Below are 10,574 nucleotides of genomic sequence, written 5' to 3' on the forward strand. Positions count from 1 at the left end.
ACCAGATGTGCATCGGAAACTACTACTGGTCTTCCAGGGAACGATCAAAGCGTAGACTGTTTGAGACATTACTAACATGGAGGAAAGTGCGGATGGTGACTGTTGTATTCAATCCCGATGCAATTTCTGTGTTTCATCAACACTTTGAAAGTCCATAGATTACAGAATGCCACATGATGTGCATCGTTAACTACTACTGGTCTTCCAGGGAACGATCAAAGCGTAGACTGTTTGAGACATTACTCCCATGGAGAAAAGTGCGCATGGTGACTGTTTTATTCAATCCCGATGCAATTTCTGTGTTTCATCAACACTTTGAAGGTCCACAGATTACAGAATGCCACATGATGTGCTAAGGAAACTACTACTGGTCTTCCAGGGAACCATCTAAGCGTAGCCTCTTTGAGAATTACTCCCATATACGAAAGTGCGGATGGTGACTGTTGTATACACTCCCGATGCAATTTCTGTGTTTCATCAACACTTTGAAGGTCCACAGATTACAGAATGCCTCCAGATGTGCATCGGAAACTACTACTTTTCTTCCAGGGCACGATCAGAACGTAGACTGTTTGAGACATTACTCCCGAGGAGGAAAGTGCGCATGATGACTGTTGTATACCATCCCGATGCAATTTCTGTGTTTCATCAACACTGTAATAGTCCACAGATTACAGAATGCCTCCAGATGTGCATCGGAAACTACTACTGGTTTTCCAGGGAACGATCAAAGCGTAGACTGTTACAGACATTACTCAAATGGAGGAAAGTGTGCATGGTGACTGTTGTATTCAATCCCGATGCAATTTCTGTGTTTCATCAACACTCTGATACTCCAAGATTACAGAATGCCTCAATATGTGCATCGGAAACTACTACTTGTCTTCCAGGGAACGATCAAAACGTAGACTTTTTGAGACATTACTGCCTTTGAGGAAAGTGCGCATGGTGACTGTTGTATTCAATCTCGATGCAATTTCTGTGTTTCATCAACACTCTGATAGTCCACAGATTACAGAATGCCTCCAGATGTGCATCGGAAACTACTACTGGTCTTCCAGGGAACGATCAAAGCGTAGACTGTTTGAGACATTACTAACATGGAGGAAAGTGCGGATGGTGACTGTTGTATTCAATCCAGATGCAATCTCTGTATTTCATCAACACTCTGAAGGTCCATAGATTACAGAATGCCACATGATGTGCATCGTTAACTACTACTGGTCTTCCAGGGAACGATCAAAGCGTAGACTGTTTGAGACATTACTCCCATGGAGGGAAGTGCGCTTGGTGACTGTTGTATTCAATCCCGATGCAATTTCTGTGTTTCATCAACAGTCTGATAGTCCACAGATTACAGAATGCCTCCAGATGTGCATCGGAAACTACTACTGGTCTTCCAGGGAACTATCAAAGCGTAGACTGTTTGAGACATTACTCCCATGGAGGAAAGTGCGCATGGTGACTGTTGTATTCAATCCCGCTGCAATTTCTGTGTTTCATCAACACTCTGATAGCCCACAGATTACAGAATACATCCAGATGTGCATCGGAAACTACTACTTTTCTTCCAGGGCACGATCAGAACGTAGACTGTTTGAGACATTACTCCCGAGGAGGAACGTGCGCATGATGACTGTTGTATACAATCCCGATGCCATTTCTGTGTTTCATCAACACTCTGATAGTCCACAGATTACAGAATGCCTCCAGATGTGCATCGGAAACTACTACTGGTTCTTCAGGGAACGATCAAAGCGTAGACAGTTACAGACATTACTCAAATGGAGGAAAGTGCGCATGGTGACTGTTGTATTCAATCCCGATGCAATTTCTGTGTTTCATCAACACTCTGACACTCCACAGATTACAGAATGCCTCAATATGTGCATCGGAAACTACTACTGGTCTTCCAGGGATCGATCAAAGCGTAGACTGTTTGAGACATTACTCGCATGGAGGAAAGTGTTCATGGTGACTGTTGTATTCAATCCCGATGCAATCTCTGTATTTCATCAACAGTCTGATAGTCCACAGATTACAGAATGCCTCCAGATGTGCATCGGAAACTACTACTGGTCTTCCAGGGAACGATCAAAGCGTAGACTGTTTGAGAGATTACTCCCATGGAGGAAAGTGCGCATGGTGACTGTTGTATTCAATCCCGCTGCAATTTCTGTGTATCATCAACACTCTGATAGTCCACAGATTACAGAATGCCTCCAGATGTGCATCGGAAACTACTACTGGTCTTCCAGGGAACGATCAAAGCGTAGACTCTTTGAGACATTACTCCCATGGAGGAAGGTGCGCATGGTGACTGTTGTATTCAATCCCGATGCAATTTCTGTGTTTCATCAAAACTCTGATACTTCACAGATTACAGAATGCCTCCAGATGTGCATCGGAAACTACTACTGGTCTTCCAGGGAACGATCAAAGCGTAGACAGTTACAGACATTACTCAAATGGAGGAAAGTGCGCATGGTGACTGTTGTATTCAATCCCGGTGCAATTTCTGTGTTTCATCAACACTCTGATAGCCCACAGATTACAGAATACATCCAGATGTGCATCGGAAACTACTACTGGTCTTCCAGGGAACGATCAAAGCGTAGACTGTTTGAGACATTACTAACATGGAGGAAAGTGCGGATGGTGACTGTTGTATTCACTCCCGATGCAATTTCTGTGTTTCATCAACACTTTGAAGGTCCACAGATTACAGAATGCCTCCAAATGTGCATCGGAAACTACTACTTTTCTTCCAGGGCACGATCAGAACGTAGACTGTTTGAGACATTACTCCCGAGGAGGAAAGTGCGCATGATGACTGTTGTATACAATCCCGATGCCATTTCTGTGTTTCATCAACACTCTGATAGTCCACAGATTACAGAATGCCTCCAGATGTGCATCGGAAACTACTACTGGTTTTTCAGGGAACGATCAAAGCGTAGACAGTTACAGACATTACTCAAATGGAGGAAAGTGCGCATGGTGACTGTTGTATTCAATCCCGATGCAATTTCTGTGTTTCATCAACACTCTGATAGTCCACAGATTACAGAATGACCCCAGATGTGCATCGGAAACTACTACTGGTCTTCCAGGGAACGATCAGAGCGGAGACTGTTTGAGACATTACTCGCATGGAGGAAAGTGCTCATGGTGACTGTTGTATTCAATCCCGATGCAATTTCTGTGTTTGAACAACACTCTGATAGTGAACGGATTACAGAATGCCTCCAGATGTGCATCGGAAACTACTACTGGTCTTCCAGGGAACGATCAAAGCGTAGACTGTTTGAGACATTACTCCCATGGAGGAAAGTGCGCATGGTGACTGTTGTATTCAATCCCGATGCAATTTCTGTGTGTCATCAACACTCTGATAGTCCACAGATTACAGAATGCCTCCAGATGTGCATCGGAAACTACTACTGGTTTTCCAGGGAACGATCAAAGTGTAGACTGTTACAGACATTACTCAAATGGAGGAAAGTGTGCATGGTGACTGTTGTATTCAATCCCGATGCAATTTCTGTGTTTCATCAACACTCTGATACTCCACAGATTACAGAATGCCAAATTTGTGCATCGGAAGCTACTACTGGTCTTCCAGGGAACGATCAAAGCGTAGACTTTTTGAGACATTACTGCCATTGAGGAAAGGTCGCATGGTGACTGTTGTATTCAATCTCGATGCAATTTCTGTGTTTCATCAACAGTCTGATAGTCCACAGATTACAGAGTGCCACCAGATGTGCATCGGAAACTACTACTGGTCTTCCAGGGAACGATCAAAGCGTAGACTGTTTGAGACATAACTAACATGGAGGAAAGTGCGGATGGTGACTGTTGTATTCAATCCAGATGCAATATCTGTGTTTCATCAACACTTTGAAGGTCCATAGATTACAGAATGCCACATGATGTGCATCGTTAACTACTACTGGTCTTCCAGGGAACGATCAAAGCGTAGACTGTTTGAGACATTACTCCCATGGAGGAAAGTGCGCATGGTGACTGTTTTATTCAATCCCGATGCAATTTCTGTGTTTCATCAACACTCTGATAGCCCACAGATTACAGAATACATCCAGATTTGCATCGGAAACTACTACTGGTCTTCCAGACAACGATCAAAGCGTAGACTGTTTGAGACATTACTAACATGGAGGAAAGTGCGGATGGTGACTGTTGTATTCAATCCCGATGCAATATCTGTGTTTCATCAACACTTTGAAGGTCCACAGATTACAGAATGCCACATGATGTGCTAAGGAAACTACTACTGGTCTTCCAGGGAACGATCAAAGCGTAGACTTTTTGAGACATTACTCCCACGGAGGAAAGTGCGCATGGTGACTGTTTTATTCAATCCCGATGCAATTTCTGTGTTTCATCAACACTCTGATAGCCCACAGATTACAGAATACCTCCAGATTTGCATCGGAAACTACTACTGGTCTTCCAGGGAACGATCAAAGCGTAGACTGTTTGAGACATTACTAACATGGAGGAAAGTGCGGATGGTGACTGTTGTATTCAATCCCGATGCAATTTCTGTGTTTCATCAACACTTTGAAGGTCCACAGATTACAGAATGCCACATGATGTGCTAAGGAAACTACTACTGGTCTTCCAGGGAACCATCTAAGCGTAGCCTCTTTGAGAATTACTCCCATATACGAAAGTGCGGATGGTGAATGTTGTATTCACACCCGATGCAATTTCTGTGTTTCATAATCACTTTGAAGGTCCACAGATTACAGAATGCCTCCAGATGTGCATCGGAAACTACTACTTTTCTTCCAGGGCACGATCAGAACGTGGACTGTTTGAGACATTACTCCCGAGGAGGAAAGTGCGCATGATGACTGTTGTATACAATCCCGATGCAATTTCTGTGTTTCATCAACACTCTAATAGTCCACAGATTACAGAATGCCTCCAGATGTGCATCGGAAACTACTACTGGTTTTCCAGGGAACGATCAAAGCGTAGACTGTTACAGACATTACTCAAATGGAGGAAAGTGTGCATGGTGACTGTTGTATTCATCCCCGATGCAATTTCTGTGTTTCATCAACACTCTGATACTCCACAGATTACAGAATGCCAAATTTGTGCATCGGAAGCTACTACTGGTCTTACAGGGAACGATCAAAGCGTAGACTTTTTGAGACATTACTGCCATTGAGGAAAGTGCGCATGGTGACTGTTGTATTCAATCTCGATGCAATTTCTGTGTTTCATCAACAGTCTGATAGTCCACAGATTACAGAGTGCCACCAGATGTGCATCGGAAACTAATACTGGTCTTCCAGGGAACGATCAAAGCGTAGACTGTTTGAGACATAACTAACGTGGAGGAAAGTGCGGATGGTGACTGTTGTATTCAATCCAGATGCAATATCTGTGTTTCATCAACACTTTGAAGGTCCATAGATTACAGAATGCCACATGATGTGCATCGTTAACTACTACTGGTCTTCCAGGGAACGATCAAAGCGTAGACTGTTTGAGACATTACTCCCATGGAGGAAAGTGCGCATGATGACTGTTGTATTCAATCCCGCTGCAATTTCTGTGTATCATCAACACTCTGATAGTCCACGGATTACAGAATACATCCAGATGTGCATCGGAAACCAACACTGGTGTTCCAGGGAACGATCAGAACGTAAAATGTTTGAGGCATTACTAACATGGAGGAATGTGCGGATGGTGACTGTTGTATTCAATCCCGATGAAATTTCTGTGTTTCATCAACACTCTGATAGCCCACAGATTACAGAATACATCCAGATGTGCATCGGAAACTACTACTGGTCTTCCACTGAACGATCAAAGCGTAGACTGTTTGAGACATTACTAACATGGAGGAAAGTGCGGATGGTGACTGTTGTATTCAATCCCGATGCAATTTCTGTGTTTCATCAACACTTTGAAGGTCCACAGATTACAGAATGCCACATGATGTGCTAAGGAAACTACTACTGGTCTTCCAGGGAACCATCTAAGCGTAGCCTCTTTGAAAATTACTCCCATATACGAAAGTGCGGATGGTGACTGTTGTATTCACTCCCGATGCAATTTCTGTGTTTCATCAACACTTTGAAGGTCCACATATTACAGAATGCCTCCAGATGTGCATCGGTAACTACTACTGGTTTTCCAGGGAACGATCAAAGCGTAGACTGTTACAGACATTACTCAAATGGAGGAAAGTGTGCATGGTGACTGTTGTATTCAATCCCGATGCAATTTCTGTGTTTCATCAACACTCTGATAGTCCACGGATGACAGAATACATCCAGATGTGCATCGGAAACCAACACTGGTGTTCCAGGGAACGATCAGAACGTAGAATGTTTGAGGCATTACTAACATGGAGGAATGTTCGTATGGTGACTGTTGTATTCAATCCCGATGCAATTTCTGTGTTTCATCAACACTTTGAAGGTCCACAGATAACAGAATGCCACCAGATGTGCATCGGTAACTACTACTGGTATTCCAGGGAACGATCAAAGCGCAGACTGCTTGAGACATTAGTCCCATGGAGGAAAGTGCGCATGGAGGCTGTTGTATTCAATCCCGATGCAATTTCTGTATTTCATCAACAGTCTGATAGTCCACAGATTACAGTAAGCCTCCAGATGTGCATCGGAAACTACTACTGGTCTTCCAGGGAACGATCAAAGCGTAGACTGTTTGAGACATTACTCCCATGGAGGAAAGTGCGCATGGTGACTGTTGTATTCAATTCTGATGCAATTTCTGTGTTTCATCAAAACTCTGATAGTCCACAGATTACAGAATGACCCCAGATGTGCATCGGAAACTACTACTGGTCTTCCAGGGAACGATCAGAGCGGAGACTGTTTGACCCATTACACGCATGGAGGAAAGTGCGAATGGTGACTGTTGTATTAAATCCCGATGCAATTTCTGTGTTTGAACAACACTCTGCTAGTGTACAGATTACAGAATGCCTCCAGATGTGCATCGGAAACTACTACTGGTCTTCCAGGGAACGATCAAAGCGTAGACTGTTTGAGACATTACTCCCATGGAGGAAAGTGCGCATGGTGACTGTTGTATTCAATCCCGATGCAATTTCTGTGTTTCATCAACAGTCGGATAGTCCACAGATTACAGAATGACCCCAGATGTGCATCGGAAACTACTACTGGTCTTCCAGGGAACGATCAGAGCGGAGACTGTTTGACCCATTACTCGCATGGAGGAAAGTGCGAATGGTGACTGTTGTATTCAATCCCGATGCAATTTCTGTGTTTGAACAACACTCTGATAGTGTACAGATTACAGAATGCCTCCAGATGTGCATCGGAAACTACTACTGGTCTTCCAGGGTACGATCAAAGCGTAGACTGTTTGAGACGTTACTCCCATGGAGGAAAGTGCGCATGGTTACTGTTGTATTCAATCCCGATGCAATTTCTGTGTTTCATCAACAGTCTGATAGTCCACAGATTACAGAGTGCCACCAGATGTGCATCGGAAACTACTACTGGTCTTCCAGGGAACGATCAAAGCGTAGACTGTTTGAGACATTACTAACATGGAGGAAAGTGCGGATGGTGACTGTTGTATTCAATCCCGATGCAATTTCTGTGTATCATCAACACTTTGAAGGTCCATAGATTACAGAATGCCACATGATGTGTATCGTTAACTACTACTGGTCTTCCAGGGAACGATCAAAGCGTAGACTGTTTGAGACATTACTCCCATGGAGGAAAGTGCGCATGGTGACTGTTTTATTCAATCCCGATGCAATTTCTGTGTTTCATCAACACACTGATAGCCCACAGATTACAGAATACATCCAGATGTGCATCGGAAACTACTACTGGTCTTCCAGGGAACGATCAAAGCGTAGACTGTTTGAGACATTACTAACATGGAGGAAAGTGCGGATGGTGACTGTTGTATTCAATCCCGATGCAATTTCTGTGTTTCATCAACACTTTGAAGGTCCACAGATTACAGAATGCCACATGATGTGCTAAGGAAACTACTACTGGTCTTCCAGGGAACCATCTAAGCGTAGCCTCTTTGAGAATTACTCCCATATACGAAAGTGCGGATGGTGACTGTTGTATTCACTCCCGATGCAATTTCTGTGTTTCATCAACACTTTGAAGGTCCACAGATTACAGAATGCCTCCAGATGTGCATCGGAAACTACTACTTTTCTTCCAGGGCACGATCAGAACGTAGACTGTTTGAGACATTACTCCCATGGAGGAAAGAGCGCATGGTGACTGTTGTATTCACTCCCGATGCAATTTCTGTGTTTCATCAACACTTTGAAGGTCCACAGATTACAGAATGCCTCAATATGTGCATCGGAAAATACTACTGGTCTTCCAGGGAACAATCAAAGCGTAGACTTTTTGAGACATTACTGCCATTGAGGAAAGTGCGCATGGTGACTGTTGTATTCAATCTCGATGCAATTTCTGTGTTTCATCAACAGTCTGATAGTCCACAGATTACAGAGTGCTGCCAGATGTGCATCTGAAACTACTACTGGTCTTCCAGGGAACGATAAAAGCGTAGACTGTTAGAGACATTACTCCCATGGAGGAAACTGCGCTTGGTGACGGTTGTATTCAGTCCCGATGCAATTTCTGTGTTTCATCAACACTCTGATAGTCCACGAATGACAGAACACATCCAGATGTGCATCGGAAACCAACACTGGTGTTCCAGGGAACGATCAGAACGTAAAATGTATGAGGCATTACTAACATGGAGGAATGTTCGTATGGTGACTGTTGTATTCAATCCCGATGCAATTTCTGTGTTTCATCAACACTTTGAAGGTCCACAGATTACAGAATGCCACCAGATGTGCATCGGTAACTACTACTGGTATTCCAGGGAACGATCAAAGCGTAGACTGCTTGAGACATTACTCCCATGGAGGAAAGTGCGCATGGAGACTGTTGTATTCAATCCCGATGCAATTTCTGTATTTCATCAATAGTCTGATAGTCCACAGATTACAGTAAGCCTCCAGATGTGCATCGGAAACTACTACTGGTCTTCCAGGGAACGATCAAAGCGTAGACTGTTTGAGACATTACTCCCATGGAGGAAAGTGCGCATGGTGACTGTTGTATTCAATTCTGATGCAATTTCTGTGTTTCATCAAAACTCTGATAGTCCACAGATTACTGAATGACACCAGATGTGCATCGGAAACTACTACTGGTCTTCCAGGGAACGATTAGAGCGGAGACTGTTTGAGACATTACTCGCATGGAGGAAAGTGCGAATGGTGACTGTTGTATTCAATCCCGAAGCAATTTCTGTGTTTGAACAACACTCTGATAGTGTACAGATTACAGAATGCCTCCAGATGTGCATCGGAAACTACTACTGGTCTTCCAGGGAACGATCAAAGCGTAGACTGTTTGAGACATTACTCCCATGGAGGAAAGTGCGCATGGTGACTGTTGTATTCAAACCCGATGTAATTTCTGTGTTTCATCAACAGTCTGATAGTCCACAGATTACAGAGTGCCACCAGATGTGCATCGGAAACTACTACTGGTCTTCCAGGGAACGATCAAAGCGTAGACTGTTTGAGACATTACTCCCATGGAGGAAAGTGCGCATGGTGACTGTTGTATTCAATTTCGATGCAATTTCTGTGTTTCATCAACACTCTGATAGTCCACAGATTACAGAATGCCTCCAGATGTGCATCGGAAACTACTACTGGTCTTCCAGGGAACGATCAAAGCGTAGACTCTTTGAGACATTACTCCCATGGAGGAAGGTGCGCATGGTGACTGTTGTATTCAATCCCGATGCAATTTCTGTGTTTCATCAAAAATCTGATACTTCACAGATTACAGAATGCCTCCAGATGTGCATCGGAAACTACTACTGGTCTTCCAGGGAACGATCGAAGCGTAGACTGTTTGAGACATTACTCCCATGGAGGAAAGTGCGCATTTTGACTGTTGTATTCAATCTCGATGCAATTTCTGTGTTTCATCAAGAGTCTGATAGTCCACAGATTACAGAGTGCCACCAGATGTGCATCGGAAACTACTACGGGTCTTCCAGGGAACGATCAAAGCGTAGACTGTTTGAGACATTACTAACATGGAGGAAAGTGCGGATGGTGACTGTTGTATTCAATCCCGATTCAACTTCTGTGTTTCATCAACACTTTGAAGGTCCATAGATTACAGAATGCCACATGATGTGCATCGTTAACTACTACTGGTCTTCCAGGGAACGATCAAAGCGTAGACAGCTTGAGACATTACTCCCATGGAGGAAAGTGCGCATGGTGACTGTTGTATTCAATCCCGATGAAATTTCTGTGTTTCATCAACACTCTGATAGTCCACAGATTACAGAATGCCTCCAGATGTGCATCGGAAACTACTACTGGTCTTCCAGGGAACGATCATAGCGTAGACTGTTAGAGACATTACTCAAATGGAGGAAAGTGCGCATGGTGACTGTTGTAATCAATCCCGATGCAATTTCTGTGTTTCATCAACGGTCTGATA

This window comes from Schistocerca gregaria, unplaced genomic scaffold (assembly GCF_023897955.1).
Source record: "Schistocerca gregaria isolate iqSchGreg1 unplaced genomic scaffold, iqSchGreg1.2 ptg000480l, whole genome shotgun sequence".
Classification (NCBI taxonomy): domain Eukaryota; kingdom Metazoa; phylum Arthropoda; class Insecta; order Orthoptera; family Acrididae; genus Schistocerca; species Schistocerca gregaria.